Genomic DNA, 18328 nt, shown 5'->3' with positions numbered 1-18328 from the left:
GTGTCTTACAGAATGCGTTCGGTTTTACGAGGAACGCGGCTTGTGGAAGACGGAGCCTTTTTATGATACAATTTTATACAATTACTGCTTTATAAGTGGTTCACGTGATTCAGGGCTTCTGCTGATAAGTCCCTCGCGACTCTACGTCTGCACAGTTTATTCTCTCGGCTGGGACCTTGTTCTAAATCTGCATGTAACACATTTGTCACACACATTAAATCGGCGTGACAAAGAATGGCATCTTGGGTTTCTAATGTAATAATTAAAAGTTGAATGAGCGTTAATAGACTACTGAGGGACTAATGTGCCACTGTAAGCTGATTGTTTATCTCTGGTGCCCTCGTAAAGGGTCAATAAATAATAAGTTCTTTGAGCTCTATTTGTTAACTACACTTCCACCATATTAAAAACTAATAATTGTTGTTGTTTTACGTCCCAAAACCACGATATGAGGGACGCCGTAGTAAAGGGGTTGCGGAATTTTCTACCATCTGGTGTAGAAATTGCGCCCAAATAGGAGGTGTACATTAAGTTGCAACCTGCGCCTAAATCTTCGGCGAAGAAAGCTTCCAATACCTTTGATCCTGGAGGCAGTGAAAATCTACGTTAGGTGCATAAAGCTTTCGAACGGGACGGGAGAGAGAGAGAAAAAAAACATTTTATTAAAAATATACATATATACCGAGCAAGTGGGAGGGAACCCTAGTACGGAGTCCCTATAATGATCTCGCCGACGATACGGGCCCGTTGAACCAAGGCCTGGCCGACCCTCAGCTCTTTGGTGCGGAAAGGGTGCAGGATGATTGGAAGGGGAGGGAATAATTTTGCCGCGCACTCATCAATGCAACAGCTGAGAGGAAAAAAATTACACCATTTCCCGCTAAACGGGACCATGAGGCGATGCGAAGCCGGAGCACTTGCACGATCGCGTTCCGTTGGCGTTCGTTGGGCATGCTACCAACCTCGCGTCGTGGAACGCGAAGGGGAACGCTACGCGCGTCTTGTCTTCCCTTTAGCCTGGCTGTTAATTCTCACAGGGCGAGCGGGGATTGCGGTCGACAGGCGTGCAAGAGGGGGGCAGCGTAGGAGAGGAGAGAGAGGGGCAGGGGACGCGCATGCGCTGGTGCTCATCGCGGTGTTGCGCAGAGAGAATTTCGGCATATCTAGCCCGCGTTTCAGAGAAAGAGTGGAAAGGGGGAGGGGAGAGAGAAAGTGGAGAGGGAAAGTGGGGAGGGGGAGATGGAAAGTGGATAAGGGGAGGGGAGAGGGTGAGTGGAGAGGGTATGCGCATGCGCAGTAAGGGTGGTCACGCCGCACACCACCACCACCGGATTGAATTCTGCCATAAGGTACTTCGCATCTAAAAGGAGATGGCTTTCACCTTGGAATCGTCTTAGGTGAATGCATAAGCGACCCTGGGGTCTTAACAGCGGAACTGTTCCAAGCTCGGAGAAACTCTGTTATAGTCGCAAACACAAATTGTCATCATCGTGAACCGGCACGTGTTCTTTTAGCCCTCTCCTTCATCTATCTCCTTCGCTCTCAGAACACGTGCGCCGATTTGTCCGGCGTGGGATGCAATAACTGTGATGGACGAGATAATGAGTGCAGAGAGAGAGAGAGAAAGATAGAAATGAAGAGAGAGAGAGAGAGAAAGAAAGGGAAGAAAGACAGGTAAAGATTGAAAGGCAGAGACAGAAAGGGAGAATCAAACAGAGTGAGAGAAAGAAAAAGAGAGAAGTAGACAGAAAGAAAGAGGAGGAGAGAATTAGACAGAGCAAAAAGAAGATCGATAGTGAGAGCGAGACAGAAAGAAAGAAGGAAAAAGGAGACGGAGACAAAAGAGATGAAAAAACAAAGAGAAGAAGAAAGAGAGTAAAAAAGAAACAGAAAAAAATTGCAGTGGCTTAGCTCGGCTATGCCAGGATATACGTAGCGTTAGCAAAGGTTCGGCTGATTATTCTTAGCTTTCCAGATTGTCGAGGATTATTAGCCTTCTTCTGTTCATTCTTCGTACGCTGAACCACTAATTGCCAGGCAACTACTTCGGGATCCGATAAGATAAGCTTCTCGGCTATTCTGCGCCGTCGAGCAGCATTTGCGCTCTCGTTCTCCATGGCGTTACCCACCTGCAAACGCCAGTCAGAGGCGTTATCAAGCGGCCCCAGCGCAGCGTCAGACGGCGACTGCACAGCGAAGGCGAACAGCTGCGCGCGCCCCGGCGCCACTGTGTGTATGGCTACGACGTCACTCCTCTCGAATGCGGCGAGCCGCGCGCGGCGGTGGCGGAGTCTGCGCGCGCGCCGGCGCCAGCCTGTCTGCCGCGCCTACGACGACACTCCTCCCGAACGCGCAGACCAGCAGCGGCGAGCCGCGCGCGGCGGTGTCGGAGAGCGCGTGAGATGCCAGCTCCGGTGACCCAGCTGTGTGACATCACTGATCCTCGCGCTTGCGCAGCACGGCTCATGACGCTCCACGCGAAATCGGCTCAGGCTAGGCAAGTGCAGCTAACGCTACAAAATAGTAAGAAACAAAGAAGGCCGCCAAGCTCCGCACTTCCTTCACACGTGGAACCACTAGTGCGAAGCTGCCTTCATTTTGTTAAATTTCCTTTCTCCACCTGCAAGCTACTGCACCGAATTTCCTTGGCAGCGGCGAATAAAGGATAGAGTGAGAGAGAGAGAGAGCGAAATCGGGCGGAGGCTTTCGGCGAAAAGCCGTCGCCGCCACCGCGTTGTTGCCCAGTCTGCGACGCGGTGTCCGGAAATGCTTCTCTGCTGCGAGCGCGAAAGGAGTCGACGACGCCGTATCTTCCTCCCCAGTGAGGTTGCCGTCACCCGGCGCGCCGTGTAAACTCTCTCTCCACACTCTCTCGCTTAACGCGATTCCGATGCGCCGCCGGGGTTTGACCTTCAAAACGGCTCGCCTGGAGAGGGTATCGAGCGGCAGACATGCACTTTGCAAGCCACTAGCGCGTTTCTGTACATCGTCGTCAGATCTGATAGGATTACCCATAAATAGTAATTAAATTTCATTAGTAATCATTTTTTTAATATTCGTTAAAGTGTAATTGAATTACAATACAAATTACAGCTGGCCGAAAGTAATGACATTGCATTGCGATTACTTTTGAAAAGTATTGAAATTGCTTTGAAATTACTTCAGCAAATGTTCATCATTCATGCTCAATTCATGTACACAGCATTGAAATCTCATATCTTTGTGCAGCTTCCCACGCTTGTGGTTTGGCACTCAGATGAACTTGTCTTTGTTGTTTTTTTTTTTCCTTTTTCTTGGGGGGGGGTCTATTTATTATGCCATAAGGGGACGCAGACATGATGTATTTTAGTCAAAAGTGATTGGGAAAGTCATGAGCAACTTGCTTGAAGTTACTGGCGTGAAATAACTCATTGCGTTATCCACTACAGCAAAAGGTAACTTGGTTAGTGTGATTTCATTACTGTAATGTCATTGCTGTCAAGTCTGGTCGCATCCCCGACCCTGTGAAACTCCGCCAGATTGCGGAATGCCTTAACAGACAGACAGACAGACAGACATAGAACTTTATTGGGTCCTGAGAAACGCTACTCTTAGAGCAACGCCGCGGGCCGCTCCCACGTGGGGACGGGGAGGCCTAGCCTCACCGCCGCATCATGGGCTCTCTGGACAGCCCGTAATTGTGGCAAAAACTCTGCACTTCGTAAGGCAGAGTCCCAATCCTGTTCTGTGAGCCGACTTAGGCCCCGTAACGAGGGGCACCGCCAGAGCATATGTTCAACGTTACTGATCTCCCCGCAGTCAGGGCAGCTAGACTCGAAAGCCTCTGAAGAGACGATGCTGAGGAAAGATAGACTAGGATAAGACCTAGTCTGTAGCATTCTAAACGTGATGGCCTGAGGTCTAGACAACTTGCGGTGTGGAGGAGGAAAAGACCGCCTACTCAACTGGTAGTGTTTAGTGACTTCATTGAATGTAAGTAAAGCGTCCCTAAACACCCCACAGTCAACCTGCGGACCTACGTCCACCCCAGCGCGGAGGGTTAGTGCGCGCGCCCGGGAGTGAGCAATGTCGTTGAGGTTTGCGAGGGAGTCCAGTCGGGGTTCGAGATGTGCAGGAAACCAAGTAATGGTATGTGGGGAAAGTGTCCTATTTTCAAGTATTTTGAATGCTTCGGCAGAGATTGAACCCGAGGCAAAAGCCCTGACCGCCGACCTGGAGTCGGTGAAGATTTGCGACCTACTGTCGTCCAAAAGGGCAAGGGCTATTGCCACCTGCTCGGCTCTCGAGGGAGTAGAGTCCCTAAGCGATGCAGCATTTATAGTAGAACCCATGTGATTGACGGAGACAACAGAAAACCTAGCCGAGTGACCGTACTGAGCGGCGTCGACAAAACACACTGAACTAGAATCGTTCCTGATGTTCTTAAGAAGCGTGATGGCTCTCGCCCTGCGCCTGCCTACGTTGTGCTGTGGATGGACGTTCCGTGGGAAGGGAGAAACTTGAATGGCAGTACGCTGTTCATCCGGAAGCTGAAGACGGCGCTCCTCTACAAGCGCAGGACTGATACCTAGGACGGACAGAATCTGCCTACCAGCCGGCGTAGATGACAGACGCACCAGCTGTGCAGTTTGTTGGGCTTCAATGATCTCCTCTAGGGTGTTGTGGACACCCAGCTGCATGAGCCGTTCAGTGCTGGTCCGCTCGGGGATGCCCAGCACCCTCTTTATGCTCTTCCTGATCAACGTTTCCAGCTTCTTCTTTTCGAATCCGTACCATGCGTGCATGGCAGCAACATACGTAATATCACTCATCAGGAATGCGTGAAAGAGCCTCAGGAGATTGTCCTCTCTGAGTCCCCCCCTTCTGTTCGAAACCCTATTAATCAACCTGATCATGTTCTCGGTCTTGGTGGAAATCTTGGCAATGGTCCGCCCATTGTACCCGTTGGACTCAATTACCATGCCCAGCACTCTAATAGCATCCACCCTGGGAATGGGGGCGCCACTGCCAGTGTGAAGTACTATGTCCACCTCTGATAAAGGCTTCCAGTCCTTCGGCTTAGCTCCCTTTCTGTTGGGCCTGTATAAAAGCAGTTCCGATTTATTCGAAGAGCATCTTAGCCCTGTGCCGGCGAGAAAGAGCTCCGTCTGATCAATTGCTTCTTGGAGGGCAGTCTCGACCTCTCCTTCGCTGCCTCCGGGACACCAGATGGTAATGTCATCAGCGTAAAGCGTGTGGCTGATGCCCTTGACTTGACATAGTAGTTTGGACAACTTGCACATGGCAATGTTAAAGAGGAGCGGTGATATCACCGCCCCTTGCGGCGTGCCTTTGGGGCCCAGTGCGAAGGGAGCGGACTTGAGGTCCCCGATATTGAGCGTGGCCTTCCTGGATTCGAGAAAGGAGCTGACGTATCTGTGAAAAGTTTCTCCCAGCCCAAGCTCTGAAATGGAGTTTAGGATGTGCGCGTGAGAGATGTTATCAAATGCCTTTTCCAAATCAAGACCTAGGATGCCCCTAACATCTCTCGTGTTCACGTCTATGATCTGATGTTTGATCAGCTTCATCGTGTCCTGCGTCGACAAGGACGGACGAAACCCAACCATGTTGTAGGGGAAAAGACCCTTCTTCTCGATGTACTTAGAGATGCGGTTGTGAATGACGTGTTCCGCCACCTTGCCGACGCAGGACGTGAGGGATATGGGCCTAAGACTGGCTAGACCCAGAGGGCGCCCCGGTTTGGGGATTAAGACGACCGAGGCCATTTTCCAGGAGTCTGGAACAGAACCCTGCTCCCATATCCGATTTATTTCATCAGTAAGGAACTTGATGGATTCGTCTTCCAGATTCCTGAGGGCTCTGTTAGAGATGCCATCCGGCCCTGGAGCCGATCTTCCATTAAGGTTTTGAAGAACCTCCCAGACCTCATTGGCGTTAAAGGGCTCACCGAGCTCAGGGCAAGGGAGCCCTGTGTAGGACGGATAGTCAGAACAGCTCGAGGAGCCAACAGGTAGGTATCTGCGAGCCAATCCGTCCAGTATGGCGTCTTCAGATTCAGACTGTCTGGCCACATGGAGAATTTTAGCAATGGCTTGCCGTTGATTGGTCTTGGAATTCGACTCGTTCAAAAGATGTTTAAGCAAATTCCACTTGCCACCTATTCGCATTTGGCCATCGACAGAATTGCACACCTCATCCCACTGCTGTCTGGCGAGGGTCTGGCAGTGGTCCTCGATAGAACGGTTAAGTTCTGCAATCTTCTTGCGGAGGCGACGATTAAGCCTCTGCGCCTTCCACCTATTGAGTAACGATTTCTTGGCCTCTAGGAGGTGCGCGAGGCGGCTGTCCATCCTGTCAGTTTTCAAATCCGTGTGGACCTTTTTTGTCGCCTCATTCACGTCTCCCTTGAGCTGTGCGGCCCATTGGTCCAGGCTGGGGGGTGAGTCTTGAGCTTGTGCCCGTTCTTTTCTAATATTCCGGAAGTGATCCCAATCCGTGACAACAAATTCTTTTAGGGGTTTACCCTTTACGATGATGTGAGTAGCTAGGATATTATGATCGCTCCCCAGATCCACGTGCAAGTTGTGCCAAGCAGCAGATTCAACATTTTTAACAAAGGTAAGATCTGGCGTGGTGTCCCTCGCGCAAGAGTTACCCATCCTGGTTGGGAAGGCTGGGTCGGTGGCGAGGGTGAGGTTCAGGTTAGCCGTTACTTGCCACAAGTCGTCGCCTTTACGGGAGGACCGCAGATAACCCCACGCTTGATGAGGAGCGTTGGAAGTCACCAGCGACCACAAGCGGGGAGACACCGGCCCTGCCGGCAGCCCTACTCAAGAGCGTCGCGAACCTCTGTCTCGAGTCCCTTGGCGAACTATAAATGTGAAGGATGAAAACGCTACACTTTAACTGACCCCCCGGAATAATTTCGACGAGCGAGTGTTCCACCTTACTGGTGTCCATAGAAAGATCATGCGTGACGAAGGTGCATCCCTTAGAGACGAGCGTGCAAATGCCTCTCCGTCCGTCTCCATAAACAGCGTGCGATTTGTAACCCGGTAGAACAACCGAATCCGAAAGCGTCTCCTGAAGCAAAATGACGTGTGGCTTCTCAGAGTGAGAACGAATGAACTGCTGAAGGACCGCCCTCTTGCGGTGGAACCCCCAGCAGTTCCACTGCCAAATCCTGAACTCTTTAGGCTGACCCGCCATGGCTAGGCTCGAAAGACGCGCACTTGGTTTCGAGCGCGTTGATCTTAGCGTCCAGTGTACAGAAGTTAACGTCCAACGCAGTGACCTTAGCGTCCAGAGCGTTGAACTTGTCAGCCAAGCTATCGACCTTAACATTAACCATTGCTACTGTGTCGCGAAGCGATTTGAACATATCTCTGATCTCCGTCGTAAAACTGTCTAGCCCCTCGTCATGCGCGAGCCTCGTCAAAGCCCTCTTTTTGGCTGGACGAACAGGACACGGCGCCTCCATAGGGACTTCCATGGGTGTTTCCACGCTAGTGACTTGAGGAGGTTGAGGAACCTCGCTCTTAGCATTATTAGCCTTCCTAAGTTCAGCCATCTCTGCCCGAAGTTGTTCGATTGCCGCTTTAGTGCGGCGTTCTCTCTTTCCAACTGAATTATTCTATCATTGTTTTGCTCTGGCGGCGTGCCCCCCGTTACCTTTTTCGAGGATCCCTTGACGCGGTCGGCCCACTCGGTCTCCGTGGCAGCAGGCTTCTGGATACGAACGGCCGGGCCCCTGGACCGGGAACGGCTCCTGGACCGAGAACGGCTTTTGGACCGGGAACAGCCCCTGGCCGCACCTCCATTGGTGCCTCGGGATGTGCTTCTAGACCTGGGCTTGTCTGCCGGTTCGGACGGCCCACCTTTCGGAGGAAAGTTCTTCTCGAAGTCGCGTCGCTCCCTTCTTCTCTGTCTGACGATATAAGGCACTTCGAATCTCTGCCTACAGCTTCTGTCGGCCGTGGGATGAGGCCCTCCACAGAAGGCGCACTTTGGCGAGCAAACGTGCTGGTCGCCAGGGGAGCTGATTCCGCAACCCCGGCAGATCGCATTCTCCGGAGTGGGGCACACGTCGGCTCTGTGGCCGGGTCGACCACAGGCATAGCAGACGTCCGTCTGCCTTCGGTAGAGGGTGCACCTGATCATGCTGGGACCACACATGATGTAATTCGGGACTTTAAGGCCTTCGAAAAGAATAACGACCGTGGTGGAATTCTTGATTCGCCTCACTTCGAGAACATTGGGATTCCTTGGCTGAATAATCAGTCTTCTGAGCTCTTCGTGATCAAACTCCATATCGATGTTTCTGATGATGCCCTTGCATGTGTTGTCGGGCGCAGCGATGTATGAGCTGACATCGTAACCTGTTTGACCAACGGTGATGGCCTCCAAACTTGCGTAGGCCCTGGCGTTGGCTGGCGATGGCGTGCTAATCACAACAATGTTTTGCATAGCATTAGGACAAATGATGTCTTCCGTGGTATCCGCAGCAGAAAGACCAGCCGCCGTCGTGAGGGCTTGAGCAATCCTGAGGTTACTGGTATTCTTAACGTTTAGGCCTCCCCGGGGTCGAACGATGACTCGAAAATGCTCCCTTGGCAGGCGAGGCAGCCTCGACGCGTCGGCGAGGCGTTTCTTCACGTTGGCGGGAGATTGGAAGCCGACGTTCTTGCCATATGGCGGGCCGGTAACTGGAACGCCCGCCGCAGGCGGAGACTCTTTAGTTGACTTGCGCTTCGAAAGCGCCGTTGTCCACCCAGCACACTGAAATTCTTCGGGCGAAATGTCCTCCCCTTGCACAGTGACTTGCATAGCCATCTTGAGTCGCACAAACAAGCTAAGCCTAACGTTAGGCTTAGCTAAACCTAACTTAGGCTTAACAAGCCGAGGCCTGGTCGAGCGAAAAGTTCCTCCAAAAGTCGGTAAAAGGTCCACCCACCGTCACAATTTTGGTATCCACGTGGTCCTCACGTCTTTAGGCGTCCACTGGAGCAAAAGGCACCAAGCACATAGCTAAATTACCGACGGAAAGCTTTTGAACAAGCGGGAGCCGATGTTTAGACGTCCGCATTAGTCGGCGCCCCCTGGCGTTTTTCAATGCCTTAACGGCAGCATTTTAAACCAATCAGGGAGGCCGCAGCAGCCTTTCGAGCCAGTCAAGAGTTGAAATGAGATCGCGATCTTCCAATTTGTCTCAGAATGCGCATTAGATGGGTACAGAGTCAATGTAATAATTTCTCAAACGTGCCGCCTTTGTAGGAAATTCCATGCGTGAAGCATAGCCTCCGAGATCGGCCAGAGCGCGGTGTCTAGAGTACGCGGCGCCCGGATATCGGAAGCCATGCATGACGGGCTCCACATACTAAAATTAACAAACCTTTGTCGACAGAAACGTTCCGCGGCCGTTCCCTCTGCTGTTTACGCTCTGAGATCGGGTGAAGCGCGGTGTCTACAGTACGTGGTGCCCGAATCTGGGAAGCCATGCATGTAGGTGCCACATACTAAAACCAACGAACCATTGCCCTACAGAGACCTTCAGTGGCCATGTACCTGCTGTCTGCTGGCTATACTCAGAGATCGGGCAGAGCGTGGTGTCCTACACAAAAAAAAGAAGAAAAAGAGGAGTCCTTTGACTCTCTTTTTCCTACACATGTGACTCTCACATGCATAGAGTCTCTTTAAGGAGGCAAGTTGACTCTTGTTTGGAGAGTCGTACAATCTACGACTCTTCTGAAGATAGTCAACGTGTCCCTCTAGAGAGAGTTATACATGTAAGAGTCACATATGTAGAAAAAGAGAGTCAAATGACTCTCTTTTTTTATTTTAGGGTGTACAGTACGCAGCGCCACAATCTCGGAAGCCATGCATGCAGGCTCCACATACTAAAACCAACAAACCTCTGTCTGCAGAGAACCTTCAGCTGCCGTCTCTCTTCTGTGTGCTGGCTTATATGCATGTTTACGCTTGCACGCTCGTACGTGTGCTGCCCGCACGTGCTTTGAACGCGCGCGCCGTGCTTTTCACGTCGTCGACGTGGGGCATTGTTCGCGTTGACGGTGATGGGTTCCCACAGCGCCGACGCTAACGCGGTACGCGCTTACTGACGCTATTTTTATTCGTTTAGTTTTTTTTTTTCATTCACTAGCGTTGTTGCATACCTCCCGCCTAGCTGGATTCTTTCGCAAGATGGAGCATTTGTTTATCTCGCTTCGCGGGCGTAATGTACGGTGCCGGAAAGCTGCCCGGGGTCCTTCGAGCGCGTGATCAGTGCTAAAGCTTCTATTTTCGGGAGTAAAAGTGATTATGATGTGTTAGAAAACAATGAATCAGCGATGAAGGACTATAGACAGGCAATGCATTTTTTCTGGAAAACATTATCAGCCATTCCGACAAAAAAAAATAATAAAACTTGTTATTTTAAAAAGCTACACACTCAAACGTTCCTGTTTTGGATTACGAGGCAGAACCTCAGCGACCGCTGCGTCAATGCAGTGTAACCGTCTTCCAGGCGTTTCTGCATGCGCGTACATCACGTGTTTTGAGAGCAGTCAAGATATCGAGACCTACTGATATAGCGTGATGTCACGTGATGAAGTCATCACGTGGCATAGTCGCCTGGTCAAAGGTGGGTCGATCACGGAGGCACTGCAAAACCACGTGAGGCGCAGAAAGCTTCGAATGCCTCGGATCTGAGAGGCAGTGCAAAACCACGTTGGGGGACAGAAAAATTTAGGGGGAGGGGGCGATCAGTAGAATCCACTGAGAAGAAGAAGAAGAATAAGATGGCTTTCACCTTCGATTGGTCTTAGTCGAATGCATGAGGCACGATGTGACACTTGGTTCACGTCATACTTGAGCATGACATCTACTTTTATGCAATACCCTAAACTGGGTGGGTTCATTTTGCAGACTGTCCTCACAGCGGACGGGACAAAGACGCATTCGACGCACAGGAACACAGGAACACATACGACAGAAGGCTCACTGGTCTCATCTCGATTTTAGGTTCTTAGTAATAAGAAGCCGGGAATGGCCAGACATTATAAAACGTAATTTCTGCTGTCAGTGAAAAACAAAAACAAAAAGAAAGAAGCGAAGTACCTGAGTAGCGTAGAAAAGTAAACAAAATGATAAAGGCAGCAGAGGCTGGAGGCAGTCGTAAACACCGATGAGCCAGCGCAAAGAAAAAAGAAAAAAAAAAGAAGAGAGAGAGAGAGAGAGAATCGTAAGACATTTCGCTGCGACCGGAAGTTAGAGGCGAGTCACGAGAGCTCAACAACCGGAACTGCTGTTCCCAGCCACTCAATGGACCGGGAGCATCTTCTCTCTCCCTCGGAGACCCCCGACGATCGAGTTTACCAAGGACGTAATTTTACGCTTTTTATTTATCTATCTACATCTTTCAGTCGCTGCACTCAACTCAGTTTTATCCGTTGACCGTTCCCCTCGCTTGTTTTGTTTGGTTTGTACGTTAGTTCCACGCAGCGGGAATATAAGCGTTTGCTCCACGCGTGTTTATTTCGATGTCAGGCTTCCCAGCAACGCACCACTCCTCGACCTTCTCTAATCTCACTTCCAATGTTTTTCTATCTATCTATCTATCTATCTATCTATCTATCTATCTATCTATCTATCTATCTATCTATCTATCTATCTATCTATCTATCTATCTATCTATCTATCTATCTATCTATCTATCTATCTATCTATCTATCTATCTATCTATCTATCTATCTATCTATCTATCTATCTATCTATCTATCTATCTATCTATCTATCTATCTATCTGTCTGTCTGTGTGTGTGTGTGTGTGTGTGTGGTGTGTGTGTGTGTGTGTGTGTGTGTGTGTGTGGTGTGTGTGTGTGTGTGTGTGTGTGTGTGTGTTCGAATACGCCTCACTGCTCACTTCCGGTCGCTTTGAACGCCGGAAGCCAACCAAAAAATACTACCGTTTTTATTGAGGCACCATCATGTCTGTCATGATAGATTGGAAGGGATTCTATGGATGTATAAAAAAAACACAACAAATTAGTCAAAAGCAAAATACATACAAATAAATCGAAGCCGAGAGCTTGAAATCGGAACCAAGATTCGTAACGGTTATGGTTTCCGTTCATGGTGCAGAGGTCAAAAGCGTAATGCTTTTGAATAAAGCATTCGTTAAATTTGTTGCCCATGTTGGCGCAGAGTTCAGGGCAAGCCGTGGGAGGTTGCGAGCCAGCGAACTGTGTTACGCTGCCGTCGTTACGCTGCCTAGTTTTTTCTAGATTTTAACTAGGACGTAAGTCCTAGTTATGACCTAGGACCTCGGTGGTCCTAGGTGGTTAGTAGGTGGTAAACCTAGTTATTGCTAGGTTATACGAGCGATAGTCGCTGTTCATTCGTTCATTGTTTTTTTTTTTTACTGATTATAAGCTACCTCTTGCAGCAGATTGCGGCTGCAGTGTTTTGTTGAGTCAGCGTCGAGTGGTCGTCGCCCTTCATTCATTCATTCATTCATTCATTCATTCATTCATTCATTCATTCATTCATTCATTCATTCATTCATTCATACCGGCTCTCACATCCGCGAAACCTAGAATCTTACGTCGCTGTTGAATGCGCCGCCGAATACTGGTGACCTTTAAGCGTAACTAACTACAAACTCCTATAATGGTGGAGGAAGAATGCGTTGTTTCTGGCTTGTGTCGTCGTGGGTACGATCCCTGCGGGAACGTGGCTCCGGTCGCTTGAGGTGGATCTCAAGGGGGGCCAGCATCAGGTGACAAAACGTCAGAACTTCATTAATCGGCTTTTAAATCCGGAGGTATTGTTTTGACACACTCATATATTAAACTATGTCCCCGAGCGCTCTAGCTGTTCGTGGATTCAACAAGTTTGTTCCTTAAATTTAGACAAATGTTGATCGTATTCTCTTTTCTTTTCTGTGCACACTAATTGCATACTTGATTTTTACGTTAATGTAATTCTCCCCATGGGTAAGCGCGCTTAAGTATTACACTAATGAGAAATAAAGCATTTTTAATGTCGTCGCGCAGGACAGGCGCTCATGCGAATGGAAGAAAATGTAGGCAAACAAATCGTATTTTGCTGCGAACGATGAGACATCAGCTTATTGGAAAGCTTGTACAAACTTCTTTATCGCAAGTTTCGATAAGCGTCGACACTTTTCAAACAGTAGCATCTCTTACGCTGAAACGACTTGTACATGTTTCTATTCTACGTTCAGGTTGAAATGCACTCGATCCCAAATGCAGATCTAGAAAGAAAGAAAGAAAGAAAGAAAGAAAGAAAGAAAGAAAGAAAGAAAGAAAGAAAGAAAGAAAGAAAGAAAGAAAGAAAGAAAGAAAGAAAGAAAGAAAGAAAGAAAGAAAGAAAGATAAGCGACCCCGCGTGCCCGAGATTATTATCTCCAGAGGGCGGAGGGATCGCTTTGTTTGCCTTTCTGGTCTAGCACGAACAGGAGCCTGTTTCGGAAAATGGCCCCTACGGCCGGCAGCAAAACACTCATTAAGGCTTCTCATTTATATCCTTTATTGTTGTCCTCGCCTCAACCCCCACCGCACGCGCCGCGGACTTCAGTAGTCCTCAGAGTGATTAGTCCACCGCCGAATATTCAGCAGTATAATCCCCAGCCCAAACAACCAAGCTCCGGCGCGTCGTCTGCTACTCCGTACTTCGGCTACTTCAATCAGCGAACGACGGGGCGTGATTGGTTGGAGCGGCTGGGGAACGTATATCAAGCGCCATCTAGGGGATGTTACTGAGGGCGTGCGACGGTCGATAACATGCAACATGGGTACGTAGTACAACAACAGATTTGAGAAGTGCGGAGTTATAGATGTACCTACGCTCCGCGCACAAATTGCCGGAGGCGGCTCGCTCTTCCTTTTTCTCGCTTAAGTGGGGACGAATTCGAAATCAATGTGCAAATGGCTCGAGTGGGGGGGCGTTTGGAGAGTTGCGGCTCGTTTTCGATTTGCAACACAACGGGCTTTAGACACGCCCCCCTCCTGAGAACGGTCTGGTTCCGGACAATTAGTGCCGATCGTGGCGGGTTCGCTTGGAAGTTTGCTTTTCTTCGGAGCCGGCCGCCTCCTCAAAGTTTCGTTGTTTACTGAGCGCGTGTCCTGAAACTACATCGATTCGTCCCTTTTGTCACTTTGTTTGGTTCCTTATCGTGTGTTTCCTTGCCGTTGTGTCGTCATAGATACCAGGTGGGTGGTCTTTACTGCGAACAAAAAAAAAAATGGAAAGTTCGTTGTGTGATTCTTAGGGTATGTCGTTTTCATATTGAACGACCGTTCTCGTGTTTGGGAGGAAATATCAACTCACTGCTTGTATCATGGAAAGACATCGCATCGGCTTACCGCACATCGCTGTTATAAAAGTACGCGTTCGATGCTATAAAAATACGCGTTAATGGCGCTGTCGTCCAAATCGAAGCTGTTGTTTGTTGGAACCCGTCCAACTGTCGATGGAAAGTTACAGCAGATTAGTTGTTACAGAACTTACTATCACTAATGTTCTTTGCTACTGTGTGAAGGCGTATGATATTGACTGTAAAGCGAAGTTTTTTTATACGTCTTGTGGCGTTTTTAATTTCAAGTTTTCGCTCATGTGTTTGCGCGTAATTTTTGTTACTTTCTGTCTTTTTTAATAGGTAAAGTCATGCGGACTTCCGCGGCAAATGATATGGTTGGATGTCAGTAACTACAAAGCTTTACTGTACCTGGTGTGCGTACGCATTCGCGCTGTAACTTTCAAGATCAAACAGCAAGCGGCGGCCGACCGTTATCGAGCAAAAGGCGACTCTGCGCAAACGTCTCTGAGTACGAACCCGCGACCTAACGTGGGCTCGACTAAGGAGACGTTCTCGTGAGCCACGGCGGGTGAAGAACGAAAATTATCGTGGAAACTCGTCTCACTGTAGCGCCGGCGATTTTAAAGAAATGTGGTACAATGTTTTTGAAGATTACCGTTACCATGGGAACAGGCAGGATGTGATCTAAATTTGCTGCACCGATAGTCCGTGTAGTTTCCGGCCAGATATATGACTGTACCGTTTTTAAATGCTAGTTTACCTACAGGCATTCGATTTCTAGTTGCCATGGGGAACGGCGCTCGTCTGTTCCCTAGGCAACCGAAAGACTTGGTCGGCACGATTTTGGTATCGCCGATCCACAGCCTGATAACTACGGTACATGTAATTTTGCAATAAGTGTTTCATTCATTCATTCATTCATTCATTCATTCATTCATTCATTCATTCATTCATTCATTCATTCATGCGTATATATGGGCTGGACGGCTCCAACATTCATGCCATCTACTTCCTGCCATCGTAGGGAACGAATAGTAACACAGAGACGCAGTTACATTGGAGGTATACGCCATGTATTCGAGACGCCCGCGGACACGAGCAACACATTCGTTTACACGTGCAGACACACAACTGCATGCATTCATGTGCGCCTAGACACATTCAAGTATGCACATACACACAGGCGCAACCACTGATGCTTTCAGGCTTTTACAAAGACACATGCAGTTATGCACATCCACTGCCGTCAGGCAAACGCGTTCAAGTACGCGCAAACATACACTCAAGCGCCCACGAATGCAGAAAAACATTCACACATACACATTCGAGCATGCACAAACACACACGGACGTACACTTTGAAGATCACAGGCACAAGCACGGGTACATTCAAGTGTCATACGCACAAACACACATACATACACATTGAAGCAGACACAGACACACATGGAAACGCACACAGAGACGCACACTTTTAAGCTTAAAGACACAAACACGTGTACATTCAAGCACCCATTAGCGCACATACACACACGCAAATATACGTACGATTTTAAGCTCACAGGCACAAGCACAGTATATTCAAGTGCCCTGCACACAAGCACGCAGACATCACATTGAAGCAGACACAAACATACATACACGTACACACGCGCACAGAGGCGCACACTTTCAAGCTTACAGATACGAGTACACACACATACTTACAGACACGCACACAAAAAGACACACACAAAAACACACACACACACACACACACACACACACACACACACACACACACACACACACACACACACACCACACACACACACACACACACACACACACACACACACACACACACACACACACACACACACACACACACACACACACACACACACACACACACGACAATGCATATTCAAACACACGTTGGCTGCTGCACACAGACAGATGCGCAGGAATTCACAAACTGAGGCCGTAGCTCCATGGCTTTTGTGCCTGAAGAGTTGAAGGGAGCCGAGACGCGCAGTCTCGACAGGCCTTGACGGATATAGCCGCACCCGCTGCCAGCTACGAGCCTTCGTGTAGGTGGTGTATAGAGGTGGAAAAGGGGGTGGTCTCACGGGGTGGATTGGCGCGGGCGTGTGGAAAACTGCCGAGGCTAGTCTTATTTCTGCGGACCGGAGGCTCTTACTCGTGGCGACCTGCAACCCCTCCCCGGTGCTCCGCTGTCTTTCACTTTTAGCACAGCGAGTCGATTGTCTCTTTGTTGTTTTTTTTTTGTTTGTTTTATTCCATGTTGTTGAAGTCCTAGTGTTTCGTCTCAGTTCACCACTTTTCGCGGCTCCAGTCAGAGACGTGAGCGGAGAAGCGGGGGACAGAGGCTGACGAAGTTTCTTTGTTCTGCATGCTGACCGCTCTTTCCTGTAAACTGCGCCTCCTAATTGGAGCGTTTTAGAGAGAGTGAGATAAAGATAAAAGACATGCAGGAGAGGGTAACCATAGGAAGTCTCCGGTTCGTTACCCTGTACTTAGGAAGATGAAAGGGGGTGCAAAAGAATGAAAGAGAAGATGATTCTGTGACCACACTACAAAGTCATGACTATAGCACCGTCCAAGTACTACACACCAACGTTGCCTGTGAACAGTCACTAATTTGTCATTCAGTTCGGTTTGTCGAAGTAATTGCAACAGCGCCCTCAGAGTGGCTCGTGCTGAAGGCCGGGTAGGCCAGTGCCCTAGGACGTCGTTCCCTGTGAAAGGACGGCTGCCTAGCTGGACCAGTGCGGCTTTAGCGTGTCGTGTGTACGAAATGGAGTTGGGTCGTGCTAGGTTGATCGTGAAAGTGGTGATTGTATTATGGCTGCTCCCTTTCTAGCGGGCGGCTATGTAGTCTGCAGCCGAGTGCTTCGCCTGGTCACAACGCCTTTTAGCCTTCTTAAAGGGAAAGTAACATAAAAAATATGTACGGATTACCAGGCAAACCAACTTAGTGTCATAGTGTCCCTTTTATAAGAGAGCCCGAGAGACCAAAGTTAACCCAGAAGCCTCCATTAACATACCGTGTCTCTCATAGCTTAATTGTTAAATCGCACTAAATTTACAGGATACACTAAGTCAGGGAGGACCCTGTAACCTTAGCACAGTTTAACAATTATGGAAAACCAACTAGCCCACTACCTTAGCTTACTCTCGTAACTTCTTTGTTGATCCAGCATGTTTAATAGACCAATCGTCTAATCATTCGACCAATCAATCAGTCAATCAATCAATCAATCAATCAATCAATCAATCAATCAATCAATCAATCAATCAATCGATCGATCGAATCAATCAATCAACTTTACTCTTCGCCGTTTGTCGCAGCATTACGTGATGGAAGAGAGAGAGGGGGAGAGAAACGAAGGGGAGAGGCACATAGGTTAACCAAGCTTTGGGCTGGGGTTGGCTGCCCTACACGTGGGGGGAGGGAAAGGGGTAATAATAGATAGGATAGAGAAGAACGAACAAGGGTAAGAAAATGAAGAAATGAACAGTTAGTGTGAACACACACAACCCGAACTCGCGCTGGTAGTTCACAGGACGCTCGTGAAGTACAGGTCTTCTTCAGGTGTAGCACAGTAGGGCTTTCGTGGCCTTGTGCGTGCACGAGACAGTGGTCCAAGGTCCCAGGATCTTGCTTTCTGGTAGTGGTCTTGCATCAAGACCGCGGATTTCGGCTTTTAGATCATGCCTTAGTATGGTATGGTGGGCAGTGGCGTAGAATGTGCTCAGCCGTCCCCTCACAGCCGCATAAGCTGCATGCCGAATTTTCTAGGACGTTGACCAGCTGCGCTTGTCGACATTAACGCTATCGTTCCGCGGGCTCGTTTCAAAAGACGCTCGAAGGTCTTCGCGTGCACAAGCACCTAGAACGTCGCTCAGTCCTTCCAGCTATTTCTGTTTAGCCTTGTTTGAAGCGTGCCGTGTGCCTGATGTCTGTCCGTCTGTAAGACACGCGGAG

At 49.1% G+C, this 18328-nt stretch overlaps 1 protein-coding gene across 2 annotated transcripts in view; it reads left to right on the top strand.

Moving 5' to 3' along the window:
- The window catches only part of LOC119403096 (transcriptional enhancer factor TEF-1-like), a 217445-nt gene that overhangs the window by 86007 nt on the left and 113110 nt on the right, over positions 1 to 18328 (top strand). The window lies entirely within an intron of this gene.

The sequence above is a fragment of the Rhipicephalus sanguineus genome, chromosome 8 (assembly GCF_013339695.2).
Source record: "Rhipicephalus sanguineus isolate Rsan-2018 chromosome 8, BIME_Rsan_1.4, whole genome shotgun sequence".
Lineage (NCBI taxonomy): Eukaryota > Metazoa > Arthropoda > Arachnida > Ixodida > Ixodidae > Rhipicephalus > Rhipicephalus sanguineus.
This window is presented reverse-complemented; position numbering and strand designations above follow the sequence as displayed.